The sequence below is a fragment of the Thamnophis elegans genome, chromosome 4 (assembly GCF_009769535.1).
Source record: "Thamnophis elegans isolate rThaEle1 chromosome 4, rThaEle1.pri, whole genome shotgun sequence".
Classification (NCBI taxonomy): domain Eukaryota; kingdom Metazoa; phylum Chordata; class Lepidosauria; order Squamata; family Colubridae; genus Thamnophis; species Thamnophis elegans.
Window position 1 is genome coordinate 109,502,721 of NC_045544.1, and position 16,101 is coordinate 109,518,821.

General features: G+C 37.0%; 1 long non-coding RNA gene across 1 annotated transcript; it reads right to left on the minus strand.

Annotated features, from left to right (window-relative positions):
• Positions 1-8,337: 8,337 nt before the first annotated feature.
• LOC116507677 lies at positions 8,338-13,969 on the minus strand. Its single transcript, XR_004255237.1, has 3 exons — positions 13,830-13,969; positions 11,649-11,781; positions 8,338-9,518 (listed from the first exon to the last, which is right to left on the minus strand). It is a non-coding gene; the product is annotated as an uncharacterized LOC116507677 (long non-coding RNA).
• Between the last annotated feature and the right edge of the window lie 2,132 nt (positions 13,970-16,101).

The following is a 16,101-nucleotide window of genomic DNA, read 5'->3' on the forward strand; positions in this document are numbered from 1 at the left end:
TGTATATCCAGGCTCTTTTTTTAAGGTAATCTTTATTGGTTATACATTTTTTAATAAGACATACAAATACAGCTTTAAACATACAAACCCTCCCCTTCCCCAATCCCGGTGACAGTCATTCACAGCCCAACATTCTTTTCTTCCTCATTGTTTAGTCTCTAATCAGCATCTTCTTGTTACAAAATTCAGGGATCTAATACGTTCACTTTTAGTTCCCATTGTTAACAGCTACTATTTAACTTTTCCAGTTTTAAGTCCCTCCTGTTCTCTTTGTCTCCCACATATACCATAGGTTCCAGCTAAGATAATGTTCCATTTCGCCTTTGTCCCTCAGCCAACCCGTCTTTCTGTCCATTTCTGCACATTCATAACTCTTTTTAATTATGGCATCTTCTGATGGTATGGTAGTAGTTATAGGCTCTTGATATGTTTCAGCAGTAGGCAGAGGTAGGCCCTTCAGCATTAGCCACAACCATGTGATCAAACCCTGCCTTTTTTCATTTTCATGTGTGTTAGGTGGCCAGACTGTAGCTCCCATCAGGAATCTTCCCAATTCTATTTAAATTAGCCATGTGCTCATGTGATTAGGAAAGAGTGATAAAGTAGGATAAAATGTGAATTAAAATATAAGAACAAGACGTGGCATAAGGGACAGATAAAAAGCTTGCTTGTAAGAAGGCAGGGAAATGTCATCAGCCTTCAACCACAGAAGTCCAGTAAATGTTCCAGTAAATGTCCTTATGTCAAAAGCCCAAAACCACAAGGTTCAGCTAAAGTTGGCATAAAGACATGTAGTCAGTACCTATGGAGAAGTAAGACCCTATCTACTTATAAGGCTTTTTCCTCAAGGTAACCAATAAGAAATGAGTTACGTGTTTCCATGTTGTGCCACTTTTGAGAATTATAAGAATGTGTGTTTCGATAATGAAGGTTGTTCAGAACTTGCAATACTAGTCTTGGGCTAGTTTTCTGAACCTGGGTACCAATAAACATCTTCTTGCATCCCGAGGCGTCTAAGCCTGTAATTTTCTGCAACAGTGATATTTGCAAGCTGCTGCTCACGTATAAATGTTCCACCACAGGAGTGGAGCACTGGAGCAATTGGTAGATGCACTTGATTGTTCATGGTGTTGTAGACTAGGATGCTAATGTTCTTTAAGAGAAATCTAGCAAAAACTCAGGAACTTCAGAACCCTCCTGCAATACATTACTACTGCATTTCAGTTTGATGTAGTCAGTTTGGCTACAAATTGGGAGGCCGTGAGTTCTACTCCCTCCTTAGGCACAAAGCCAGTTGGCTGACTTTCAGAAGTCATGTGTTCTCACCCCTAGGAAGAAAGCAATGGAAAACTATTTCATTAAAAAAAACTTGTCAGAAAAATTGCAAGGATTCATCAAGGCAATCTCTGGAATTGGAAGAAAACATCCAATCTACCAAAGTTTTAATCAGTGAGCTCTTGTAAAGAACAATTTAGCGTCAATTACAGAATCATACCATTCCTTTCCTTCAAAATGATGGGTGGAAAATCTGGGAAGAAATGTATCAATTTCTGCGGAAACAATTACCATTTTGGGCTTTAATATTCTACTACTTTAAGTTGAATAAAAAACTAATTTGCAATGAAGACTAATTTAAAAAATCCATTTTTATATTCATATGTCCATTCACTTAGCCCTTGGTGCTCTTGTTCCATTTGGACCATATTTACCATGATATCGATTGGTATGTTCTCCTCCTTCTTACCCCTCTGGGGCTGGTTGTTGTTGTTGTTGTTGTTGTTGTTGTTGTTGTTGTTGTTATAACAATTGTATCACAGCGGCCAGTTGTTTCGCCGGATTTGGCATTGGTTACTAGTCGGGCCCCACCCAGGGGCCTAGGACGTCGTAACGTATTTTTGTAATATGCGTGCAGATCCAAGCAGTGCGGCTTTTTGCATTTGACAGATGGTGATTTTGTCAATTTTTAAGTGTTTTAAATGTAATTCCAGTGCTTTTGGAATAGCACCCAGTGTGCCAATTACCACTGGAATTACCACTGCTGGTTTGTGCCATAGTCGTTGAATTTCGATTTTTAAGTCCTGGTATCTTGCGATTTTTTCATGTTCCTTCTCGGCGACTCTGCTGATAATTATTATACAATTGTATCACAGCGGCCAGTTGTTTCACCGGATTTGGCATTGGTTACTAGTCGGGCCCCACCCAGGGGCCTAGGACGTCGTAACATATTTTCGTAATATGCGTGCAGATCCAAGCAGTGCGGCTTTTTGCATTTGACTGATGGTGATTTTGTCAATATTTAACTGTTTTAAATGTAATTCCAGTGCTTTTGGAATAGCACCCAGTGTGCCAATTACCACTGGAATTACCACTGCTGGTTTGTGCCATAGTCGTTGAATTTCGATTTTTAAGTCCTGGTATCTTGCGATTTTTTCATGTTCCTTCTCGGCGACCCTGCTATCACCTGGTATTGCGATGTCTATGATTGTGACCTTATTTTTCTCAACCAGTGTGATGTCTGGTGTATTATGCGCCAGTATTTTGTCGGTTTGTATACGGAAATCCCACAAGATCTTGACCATTTGATTTTCTGTGACTTTTTCAGGCTGATGTTCCCACCAGTTTGTTGCTGTTTTAATATTATAATTTTTGCACAAATTCCAATGGATCATTTGTGCTACTGAATTGTGCCGCAATTTATAATCAGTCTGCGCGATTTTTTTACAGCAGCTGAGTATGTGATCAACAGTTTCGTCAGCTTCTTTGCAAAGTCTGCATTTGGCATCATCAGAGGATTTTTCGATTTTGGCCTTAATGGCATTTGTGCGGATAGCTTGTTCTTGCGCAGCCAGGATTAGTGACTCTGTTCCTTTCTTTAATGTACCTGTTTTTAACCATAACCAAGTTTGTTCCCTGTCCACTTTATCTTTTATTTTTTCCAGAAATTGACCATGCAGTGCTTTGTTCTGCCAACTCTCCATTCTTGATTTTATCACATCTTTTCTGTATTCTTGTTTTGTCTGTTGGGCCTTCAGTAGATTTTTGTTCTTTACTTCGATTAATAGATGTTCTTGACTTTCTTTTAAATAATCAGCCAGTGCATGTTTTTCTTCTTCAACTGTTTGCTTCACTTGTAATAATCCTCTGCCACCTGATTTTCGGGGCAGATATAGTCTATCAGTATCACCACGTGGATGTAAACTGTAGTGCATTGTCATTAGTTTTCTGGTTTTTCGGTCCAAAAGGTCCAAATCAGTTTGTGTCCAGTTAACTATGCCAGCTGTGTATCTTATAACTGGTATTGCCCAGGTATTTATGGCCTTGATTGTATTTCCACCATTCAATTTAGATTTCAAAATTTTCCTAACTCTGTTGGTGTACTCTCGTCTGACAATAGTTTTTACTTTTCCATGCTTGATGTTATCCAACTGCAGAATGCCTAAGTATTTGTAGGCTTCATTTTCTTTGCATTTAATTAGTTGGCCATTGGGCATTTCAATTCCCTCAGATGCAGTGATTTTGCCCCTTTTTATGGATACAGTGGCACATTTTTCCATGCCAAACTGCATTGAAATATCGGTGCTGAATACTCGGACTGTATTTGTCAATGATTGGATTTCTATTTCTGACTTTCCATAGAGTTTCAAATCATCCATATATAGTAAATGCGAAATTTTTTCAGCTTCTTTGGCTGTTTGGTAGCCTAATTTCATTTTTTTTAAGATTACTGATAGTGGGATCATTGCGATGATGAAGAGAAGAGGTGAAAGTGAATCACCCTGGAAAATTCCTCGCTTGATGTTAACCATTCCGTAGCTCTCATTCCCTACTGCCAACTCAGTTCTCCATTGTTTCATTGCCTTTTCAGTAAAGGATGTAATATTTTTGCTAATGCCAGTTGTTTCTAAGCATTTTATGATCCAACTATGTGGCAGTGAGTCAAATGCCTTTTTGTAATCAATCCAGACCATATTCAAGTTCGTTTTTCTGTTCTTACAATTTTCTAATATCATTTTATCAATTAGAAGCTGATCTTTTGTGCCCCTGCTCCTTCTTTTGTTGCCTTTTTGCTCTACTGGCAAGATGTTGTTTGTTTCCAAATAATCCATCATGTTATCTGCAATAATGCCTGTGAGTAATTTGAAGGTTGTTGGCAAGCATGTTATTGGTCTATAGTTTTCAGGTGTTGTTCCTTTAGTTGGATCTTTCTGAATCAAGTATGTTTTTCCAGTTGTCAACCATTCATCAATTTGGCCCTTTTGTAAAATTTCATTCAGTTGCCTGGCCAATATTGCATGTAAACTGGTCAGATATTTGAGCCAGAAACCATGTAATTGGTCCTTTCCAGGTGATGTCCAATTCTTTACCTTTTTAACTCGATTTTTGACCATCTCAGTTGTTATTTCTAATACTTGCATTTGTTTGTTGCCAATGCTTTTCTCAAAGTCATGTATCCACTTTGCTTCCTTGTTGTAGTCCTTTGCATTTTCCCACAATTCTTTCCAGAATTCAACTGTGGCCTGTTTTTCTGGTTTTTCACTTTTGGTGTCACCATTTACATTAAGACTTTGATAAAAACGCCATTGGTCTGATCGAAATTGCTGATTTTGTTTATATTGGATGATTCGTGCCTCATATCTTTCAATTTTTCTAGCTGTTGCTGTTATCTGCTGTTTTACAATCTCTACAGCTTCATTGATGTTTCTTGTATCCAATCTATATCTCCTGATTAGCCGATCTATGATTTTGTTGTTTTTAAGCCGTTGCTCATGCATGTTCTTTAAGTTACTAGCATCTGCCCTTAATTTTTTTATTTTTTGTTCTAGACGGATTTTCCACTTTGGCTTTGATGCTTTTTCTGTTGTATGACTAGGTACTTTAATTTTAATGCCTAGTTCATTAGTGACTATTACAGCTGCGCTGTACATTAACTGGTTTGTTTCCAAGATGGATCCCGGTTCAATTGTTGAAAACACTGCATTAACCATTTTCATGATAGGGGCCAAAATTTTCTTAGGCACAGTTTTTAGTGATGGTAAACGTTGCCTTTCCTCATTAAGCAGAAAATGCTCCATGATCTTATCCTTCAATTCTTTTTGTTTTTGAGTTAGTTCATCAGTTGGTTCAGTGATAACTGGTTCTAGTGGTGGTGATGTTATTTCCTCCCCGAGAGCTTCTTCTGGGAGTTCTACTATAATGTCTTCAGTTGTGTCTTGAATATCAGTTATTTCCGCTTGTGATATTGTTTTTTGGGTTTTGCAATTTGCCTGAATTTCCTCATGTTCAACTTCACTAAACACTTTATTCCGTATAATAAATCGCCTTTGATCTGCTAGTCGTTGTTCACTAACATTTGAATCTGGATATTGTTGTTTCCATAATTCATACATTCGCTTTAAATAGCCTCTTTTTTCTGGCTCTGAGTTGTAGTAACAGGCCATTATGGCACGGTTTTCATCTGCACTATATTTTTGTCGTTTTGTTGGTTGGTCCACTTGTAGCCCACTTGTCGACGGATGTCCAGGGACCCCAACATCCGCCGCGGCCCTTGTTAACCCGCGCGACGACCGATGCGGTATGGAATTCTTATTTGTTTTTTTCACCATATTGTATGGGTTGGCGGGGGGTTTTTTACGGGACCAGATGCCAACCTGATCCCAACCTTCCTCCTTTCTCATCCGGGCTTGGGACCAGCAATGGCGGAGTTTTTATTATATTTATTATTATTATTATTATTATTATTATTATTATTATTATTATTATTTGGTAATCTTTGAGGAGATTCACAGCCTTTGGGCTGGTTGGTAGCTCAATAGCTCGAGTCCTAACCAAGGACCTAGGAACTGTTAAGGTAACATCGGAGGATATAAGCTGTTCCAAGTAGGGTGGTTTTTTGTAGAATCCGAATGTTCAAGTCTGATAAATTTAAAATTTCCAAATAGTGAGGTAGCCCTCTAGGTATTGCTCCAAGGGCTCCAATTACAATCAGGACAACACACAATTTCTTTTTCCACAGTCGCTCAACTTCAATTTGCAAGTCCCTGTACTTTGTGATTTTTTCTTGCTGTTTATCTTCAATTCGTGCATCTCCAGGTATTGCAATGTCAATGAACCATACTTTTTTCTTTTCAACTATTGTTATGTCAGGTGTTTTGTGGGCCAAGTGCCTGTCAGTCTGAATTCTGAAGTCCCACAAGATCATGACTTTCTTATTCTCTAAAACCTTCTGAACCCGATGTTCACAGTGGTTTTTGTTGTACTCAAATCCAAATTTTTGGCACAATTTCCAGTGAATGATCTTAGCAACGCAGTCATGGCATTGTAGGTAGTGAGTTTGTGAATTTTTGCTGCACCCACTGATCAAGTGGTGTCCTCTTTCTCATTACAGAGGTGACATTTGCTGTTGGTGGTAACATATTGAATTTTTGCCTTCATGCAGTTTGTGACTAAGGTTTGTTCTTGAGCTGCCAAAATAAAGCCTTCTGTTTCTTTTTTCAGTGCTCCTGAACTTAACCAGTTCCAAGTTAGCTTTTGGTCAGCTTTGCTTTCAATACTTTTCAAGTATTGGCTATGCATAGCTTTGTTTTTCCAATTTTCAGCTTGTTTCTCAATTACTTCTTTGTTATATTCAGCTTTTGACTTAGTTGTCTTTAAAAGGCCTCCTTTATTTACTTCCTTAATCATTGGTTCTTCACTTTTCTGGATGTAATCATTCAAGCTGTGTTTTTCTTCTTACGCAGTTTGTTTTGCTTGTAGGAGTCCTCAACCACCTTCTGCTCTTGGTAGATATAATCAGTCAACATCACTTTTAGGGTGGAAAGCATGGTTCATTGTCATAAGCTTGCTTGTTTTTCTGTCCAAATTGTCCAACTCCACCTGGGTCCAGTCAATTATTCTGGCAGAGTATCTAAACACAGGTATAGCCCAGGTATTTGTGGCTTTTATGATGTTTCCTCCATTCAATTTGGACTTTAATATCTTGCGAATTTGTCGAATGTACTTGGCTGAAGTTAATTCCTTGACTTTGTTATGCATTAAGTCAGAGGGCTCTAAAATCCCCAAGTACTTGTAGCCTTCTTCAGGTTTTACTGCCTTTATCATTTCTTCATTCTCAAGTTGTTGTTGTTGTTGTTGTTGCTGTTGTTGTTATTATTAGTAGTAGTAATGTGTATTTTAGTAATTAAAAGGGAACTTTTGTCAATTTCCTATGGTTACAAAAAAAGAGATTCATTCTTTTCTTGTAAAACAGAGAGGCCCACCATGCATTGTTTATTAATAAAGTTGTAAAAGATCAACTCAAAGCTTTTCACTTTTTATTGATGAACTTGTTCAAAACTGGTCATGGAGGGCAGGAACCAGGAATGAAGGATTGTTCCTGCCAGTGGAGGATTAAGGCTCACTGGTGCCCTAAGCACTGACAAATCTTGGTGCTCCTCTCCTTTATACATTCTGTACAAATCTTCATTGTTTTTCTTTCTTTCTCAACTTTGTGGTGTCCCCTTTGGGCTTGGCATCCTAAACACGTGCTTATTCTGCTTAATATTTAATACACCACTGGTTCCTGCCACAACAGACAATAATCTGTTGGAGTGGGGGGTGTTTCCAACAATAAAATGAAACTCAGTAGGCAAACTGGACAGGACTGTTTGAGCTAACATGAGCCAGAAAGCATTAAAGTTGATGTGTGGTAGAAATGATTGATAAAAGTCTGGTAAGCTAAGGCTGGTAGGTCAGTGGGCCTACTTGTACTGGGGATAGCTGGTTATGTGAATAAATCAATTGTTACCATGTCATTTCCAGAATGTAACAATCTATGAAAGAGTTTTAATTAAATTAAATGTTTTGTTCAAACTCTTGCTTCATTTTGAACTAGTTTGATTGAAAGCACACTCTTTTTTTTAAAAAAAGGTTCCTGATCAAGAAAGAAGCAGCCATCATTTGGGAGGTACAATCTCAACTAATTCATAACAGTAAGATAATAGAGATGTCTATGGAGATTCTCAGTCATTCAGATCATGGTTGTCCCAATAATGCTTCTTCAAAAGGCAACTGGACTTTCTTTGTTTCTTTCTCTTGAAGACATTTCATTTCTCATCCAAGAAGGTTCTGCAAAACTGAAATATATACAGAGCTGAAAATGCTTCTTGAATAAGAAGTGAAATATCTTTAAGAAAAACAAAGAAACTACAGTTGCTTTTTGAAAAAGCACCTGTGGGTAATAGAGATGATTTCTTCAGCCTGCTACTCTTTTTATAATGGGTTGGATGAAATGGTAGGTTTGTTATCCAATACATCTAGAAATCATATGAATAGGAAGATCAGTAATAAACACTCTCAAAATTTGCTTTAAGATCTGTATTTTATTTGAGTTTGTTAGTAACATTTTATAACACTAAGGTATATTGATAGAAAAAAGGTGATACCACTCAGTGCAAATGCATAAAGTATTTTTTTTTAATGTTCAAACTCTCATGGGTGATTTTCCTAAAATGAGCATTCCTGAAATTGCAGACTTCAAAATTTACTCGGCTTTTGGGAGAAAAATGACTTCTTTGATCAGAGAAAAGACAATATCCACATTTATTACTGATTGGAGATTCCTTATGAACTTTTTGCATGAAACAGAGAAAATGAACAATTTATGGGTTTGATGATTAAATGATAGATTCTACAAAGAAGAGAGACATGTTGTAACCATATTGTAAGAGGCAATTATATAATTGTACTTGTAACTGCTGTAAAGAGGATTGGAAGCTCCTCTTTTGTTTCTCTTTTCCATCATTTCTATTTTAGTTCTTATTCCTTTCTTGCACTTTTAGTTTTTCTTTTTATTTATTTATTTTTCCTTTTTTTCTTACTTGAAATTAGTTTGTATTCATTTTTATCTTTCTCTTTAAAAAAAAACTTTTTGAAAGAGAGTTGATAATTGAAAAAAACTTTTGAGTGGAAAAAAGCTGGAAGGCACAAGATCCAAATATATGCAACGGAAGCAGAAGGTGCATAATTGTGCAAGTCTTTAAATGTGATATTTTCATGCATATCACAAGGAAATAGATTATACTAGCTCTGTAATTTACCTTTTGTAAGTAAAAATATAAATTTTTTCCACAGAATTTCAGAAAAGCAAATAAAGCTTTCTTTTCCCTTCCTTTTTCCCTCCCTTTCTTTAAAATATCCATAAACAGCTTTTTGACATTCAGCCTATTATTTCAACCTAATTATTTCTTAATTTACAATTAACTTTCATTTCCAAAATTCTGTGTTGAGAACTCTAGCTGGTTACTTAATATTTTCTGAAACTTGCCCTTAAGTCAAAAAATGAATAAGTGTAAAAGGGGAGGCAAGGGCAGAGAGGAGTGTGAATTTCTTTGCAGAACATTATGTCTGTTTATAGTCCAAACAAATGACTCTTTATTCTTGACTTCGAAGTCAAAGCCACCAATTTCCAAAGCCGGCATGTATTTCTCTAGAATCCAGAAGTCTTCCTTTGGGTCGATTATCACTTTCTCTGCCTATAAGGACTAGAGAGACAGAAAAAAAAAACAGTTAATTAAAATAAAGTATTTTTCTTTATTAACTAACTTAAAAGGTAGCTATTCTCTCCACTGCCTATTTGCTTTACCCTTGTAGTAGTTAATAAAAAGGTAGTCACAGAAGCAGGAGATGGCTTGTTTTATTACTGTCTAAAAAAAGCAAAATGAATAGAAAGGTTTGGAAGAACATATGTGTAATATTTATTTATTTAGTTAGTTACTTTGTCAAACATGTACGAGATAGCAGGTATAAGTATAAACATGGACATGAACACAGGACATGGGTATGGATAAATGGGAACAATAGGACAGGGATGGTAGGGACGCTGGTGAAGTCCACCCTAGACAGTTTAAAGTTAAAGTTATGGGGGTTTGAGGATGTAACAATAGAGTCTGATAGTGCATTCCAGATGTTGACCACTCTGTTGCAGAAGTCATATTTTCTGCTATCAAGTTTGGAGCGATTTATCTTTAGTTTATATCGATTGTTTGTCCATGTATTATTGAGGTTGAAGATGAAGTAATCATTGACAGTTAGGACATTGTAACAGACAATTTTGTGTACTACACTTAGGTCAGTCTTTAATCGGCTCTAGTTTGTCCAAGCCCAAAATTTCAAGCCTGGTGGCATAAGGTATTCTACTGTGAGCAGAGGTACTCTTCTCATGAAATACCTCTGGACTCATTTGATTGTATTAAAATCTGATATACAGTGTGGATTCCAGGCAGACAAGCTATATTTGAGAATAGGTCTGGCAAAAAAAATTGTATGCTGTAGTTTGTAGTACACTGTTACCAGAGAAGAAGCTTTGGAAAATTAGGTTAACAACTCTTAATGCTTTTTTGGCAATGCTTTCACAGTGAGCTCTGGGATATAGATTGTTTGAGATGAGTACTTCTAGGTCCTTGACAGTGAGAGTTATCTACAAGGTCATATCCTACATAATAAATTGTAAAAGCGAGAGGCATATACTTGAGGAGGAAGTTCATTTAGCTGAGCTTCAAACTTTCTTCTTTGAATTATAATAATTTAATCTGAACTGAAATGCTAATCAAGAGAAGGGTTTCAATAAGAACTCAAATCAGATATAAGCTACATTGTATGTAAAGGAATTTCTTGGGATAATTTATCTCCTTGAAGTTTTGGAATCATGAGATTTGGAAGTTTCTAAAGTAAAATTTCCATAACTTCACTATTAATGCAATTAATACAGCACTGGTACTTGCTGCCTTTTATTTGAATGGAACTTACAGTACTTAATTTGTGGTTCCGAACCACAATAGTTGAAATTATGCTTCCATATTTGCACTTTTCTAAATTTTCAAATGTATTATTTAAAAGCATATATTGGTGGGAAATGCTTATAGATATACCAGTATAGGTTGTTTGTTTGTTTGTTTGTTTGTTTATTATATTTATTTGCTGTTCATCTCAAATCCAACGATTATGGGCAATGTGCAAATTTGAATTTTCTTCAAGGGAATTGTTTACAAAACTTCACCCAATTAGGTAAAACTGCACACAAAAAATGCAAATATTAGAATATTTCAAGAAAATGTTCAAGAACAACCAGAGCTACAGTGAATCCCTGCAACTAGAAGTTGATTTTACTTTGGATTTTGATGAGGGCCAGGCACTTTCTCTCTCAGCTCAACCCAACTTACAGGGTTGTAGTTATGAGGGATATTGGAGGAGGAAGGTATGTTGGATATGTTTGGTGCCCTGAGTAATTTGTGAAACTAAACTAAATTAAATTAAATTAAACTAAACTAAACCAATAAAACAAAATAAAACAAATCATCATGAACACTTAAGTCAGTGAAACTTATTTTTGAGATGTATCCTTATTTCACACACACACCCCTTCCACCCATTACCTGATGAACAGAGTATTAGGAAAAATAAGAGAAAACAATTCGAAGGACAAAGGGCACAGCTGGGCTGTAGCTGCACAGTCCTGAACTCAAGAATGGAAAGCCAGATCTTCTAAAATCAAGCAGTGGTGGTGTCAAAGATTCCACCTTGTGGCTTACATAAAACCTATCTATTAAGAGTCAAAACGCCTAGATTTACTTGGTCCTTTACATAATGGATAAATATAATGACTTTTGACTTACGATTTACAGCAAATCAGGCTTCCCCACTGGCAGCTCCCTCCAGTAGGTATAGTGTGCGGAGGACAGCGGGATTTACAGAATCCATGGTGACTCCTCCTGCATTCTAAGGTATCAGGGGCAGTCTGAGAACTTCCTGTCACAATCAACAACAAAAAAACCAACAATGAGCTTATAGTGGAAGCTTCCCTATTCATCTTTTTCTTAGAAGTTTTGTTTGGAGAACTTGCGGAGGGAAAGCTAAGATGAGGGGACAGTGAGGGACTACTGGTCTAGGTAACCTGGTGTTAGGATTTCCTGTTGTCACTGAGATACTTCAAACCTGGCTGCTGTGCATCAATCCTATTGCTTTTTTTTATTCCTGTCCAGTTGGAAGGATGCAAAGCTCCCTGACTGAACAATAAATTTTGTAGCTTTATTTCCCTTTTTAAAATGATGGGCATCATTAAAGCAAACGGGTCTTCTGAAGCTTTTTAAAAGCCACAAGCCAAAGGGGTTAATTAAATTCAGATTCCTTGAAATTAGGCTTTCTGGCAGGCTCCCAGCTTTCCTAACCTTTGTAAATTGTTCAAGTACTTCATCAGGATAAGCCAAGAAATCTGGGCACAGTATTACCTGCAGGTTATGACAACATTGAAGCCAATATACTGATTAGCATGCCATCAAAAATGAAAAAAGAATAGCATGATTAGAAATAAGTAAAACAGTTTTCTGTTATCTGATGGTAGTCCTATTAGTGTTGATTTATTTATTACAATAAATAACTAATATAATTATAAACATTTTTAAAAAATGAGGTGTGTCTTTTAAAAGGTTACTAAATAATTCTAATTATCAATTAGTCAAATGCTTACAATAATCTAAGGTATGTGGGTAAGATGTTATACTGGTCCATGAAGCAGCTGTGTATTTATTTTAATAATTTTATTTGCTAGTTTAGGTACTTTCAAGGGAACTTTAGTGCTATTGGTTTCTTCTTTCTCTTCGATGTACCCCTTTCTTTATCTTCTCCTTCATTTCAAATGTTACATTTGCCTTGCCTCCAGAAGTTGTGGATGCTCAGTATTGGAAGTTTTTAGGAAGAGAATGGATAACCATTTGTTTGAAATGATATAGAGTATGGGTGTCAAACTCAATGCCCAGGGGCCAGATCCAGCCTACCAGGTGCTTAGATCTGACCTGGGGGTCACCCTGGAAACAGAAAGGACTGGCCCATGATGCCTCTGGCAATGAAACGGAGCTTGGGAGAGCCATGTGGGGCCCTCTCGAGCTCTGTTTTCACTGGCAGAGGGTTGCAGGAGGCTGTCACAACTGAAAATGGAGCTTGGGAGCCCATTTTCTCTGGCAGAGCACTCAGGCCACCGTTGGCACCCATGACACAAGTGACATCATGCTCACTATGCCTACCCTGACCATGCCCACTCCAGCCCCCAGAGAGCAAACACAACCCTGATGTGGCCCTCAATGAAATCGAGTTTGACACCCCTGGTATAGGGTCTCCTGCCTGGCAGGGGGTTAGAGTAGAATATTTTCAAGGTCTCTTCCAACTTTGTTACTCTGTTATTTAATACTGAAGCAAAAGTTAATTACACTGCTTGTTACATTAATATTCAAAACTGTAATTATTATTGATAGAATGTCCACGTATCTACTCTATCATAATCCTTCTAAGGCATCTATATGACAGAATATTAAGAATCTCAATGTATTATATAAATATTATTATACTGAAATAATATACTGTACTAAAATGGAGAAATGGCCATTTAAGCTAGCCTATACAGACAAATTTAATTATATGTTAAAAGTTGAATAAAAAGCTAATAGATTTCTTTATTAATAGTTTATGAATATACCTCTATTTTCTTCAAAAGCCATTCATTTAATTACTATTTTGTAATATTTTTATATTTGCAATGTTATACTTTTATTAAACATTATCATATTTTTTGCTATTATTCTTTACTGATAAAATATTTATATTCTAAGAAAAATTGGTTGTCAGTTCTAGGGAAAAGATCTCATGTATTCCTTCATGAAGAGCTGTGCATATTAATTCTACTTTATCAATGCTAGTCATCAAAATCCATACTCATTAAAAATGTGAGAGTTGCTCTATTTGCAGTATTTAATTTAATGTAAATATTTTAATCTGTATCTCTCTTAATTTTCTCCATCTCTTACCTGAAATAATTTGACTGAAGAACAAGAGAGCAGCAAACAAAAGGAAAAGGGTCTTCATGGCTGAAGGCTGATGTTCTTCAGATGTGTTACACTCTAGGCTGCTTGAAGTTCTTTAGGAGAAGATCTCTGAGAAGGGGGTCTGTCTATATAAGGCTTTCAGAGCTCTATGACATCATGAAAGTTGAGAAATACCTTAATCATTAATATATTTTGGGAAATCCAGTTTATTCTGTTTCTAAATGCAAGGGGGGTATTGCAAAATGTCCCTTGGTAAGTCTGATGTAATGCACCAATTCCTCTTGACCATGGAGTACAGCCAGGCAAGTGAGGTAACGTTCACCAGATACAGAAGGCTACTTTTGCGAAATGTTTGCGATGTCAGAGAAAGGTCACACAGTCTCAACTATCCAATCTCAACTTGAATCAAATTGAGACAGAAGTTATCATTATTAAGCTGGAGAATTTGGGGGATTTTTCCATTATTACTCCACATCCATTTGGGTGCTGCCTATTGTTAATGATTTGCCAATGGCATTTATACTGCATAATGAGGTCACAGACTGTAGGCGTATAATCTGATGACCCAGAACTGAGTGCAGCCACAGAAAGTCTTGTATACTTTTATTCATGATCCTTAACCACTCCTTAGACTTCCACTGAATTGCATTTTCAAGGTGATAAGAAATCTGCAATATGTGAAGAATTATCACATTAACTGTTACATAGAATTCAACTCCCAAATTTCATCAGCCAGCATAGCCTGACTCCCCTGCATTGATGGAGCTTCTTTTCACATTCATGTGAAGAGCTCCTGTCCACATTCAGCCATACCCACTCCCAGACACTGAGAGAGTGCAATCACTGAAAGGATTCCATTGTGTTCCTCTGGTGACTTACCTTCTACTCTCATTTCTATGTATAATTTTGTAAATAAAATAAAAAAAATCACACCCCTTTGCCATTTTACCATCAGAGTAATGAATAGTGTGATCTCAGATACTGGAAAGCTACATATAGTCCACAACTACCTATCTCCCATGTCTGAATTGATAAAATATTATCTTCCAGCTTTCTTCAATCATCTGTGTTTCCTGGAATAACCTTATAGTTTCTTAAAGGTTAATGTCTAATCTTGATCTACTTCCATGATAATATTTGCTCCTGATGCAGTTACGAAGCAAACTTTGAAGCATCAAAATCCCAAAGGAAATAGTATTTACTACTACTAACACTAGTGCTAACAAATGGTAAGAACAACTCAAATCAATCAATCAATCTATCTATCTATCTATCTATCTATCTATCTATCTATCTATCTATCTATTTTTTATTTTATATATAGATATAGGATTTATGTACGTATGTACGTATGCATATATATATATATTTGTTTGTTCCAGTATAACTCTGAAATGCCTTGAGTAATTTTGACCAAACTTAGTACATAGATGACTTACCCTCTGGAAACAAATACTGGGGGAGGTGGGTAAGGCACCCCTGGGGTGTTTTTGTGTGTGTGTGTGTCTGTGTGTGTGTTCCAGAATAACTCTGGAATGCCTGGCCCACTAAGGAGATCCTAGAACAGCAATTGTTTGTGATGTCAGTTCCTTCACAGCTTCCTCTGGAAAGCCAGCTGTGGCATTCACCCTCCAGGGGACCAATGGGGAAGTGCCTGGTGGATTTGGGGCAATGTGCCAGGATCTTAGACAGGGCAGGAAAAAAGAGCACATGGGAGAGGGAAAGGAGAGGGCAGGGATGATGGGCATGGGAGTAGGGAGACGGAGGGCCCCTCTCAATGGCTCCCTGTCAGACAAATGCTTTGGGGCAAAGTGCCAGGATCATAGACAGGTTGGGAAAGAAGAGCACATGGGAGGGGGAAGGGAGAGGGCATGGATGATGGGCAAGGGAGTAGGGGAAAGGAAGGCCCCTCTCAATAGTTCCCTGTCAAAAAAAATGCTTTATGTCTATAAATACCACGGCTATACTAAGTCCTCAGCTAGTACATCTTACAGGGGGGAAAAACATTAATGTATGCCCTCAAATTTTTTGAACTAAGATTCCCAACAATTTTCTTAAAACTTAACTTAAAACTAATATGTGGGGTTTTTTCCACCTCCCACTTCCTCAGAGAGAACTTCATTCTGGTTACTATTTATCCTGCTGTGAATCCACTGGGAATGAAACAACTAAATTATACCATTGTTCTTTTTTTTTTTAACTGAAGGTAAAATCAGACCCCATTAGAAGTAAGTAGTAGTGGTTCTGTTAGGAG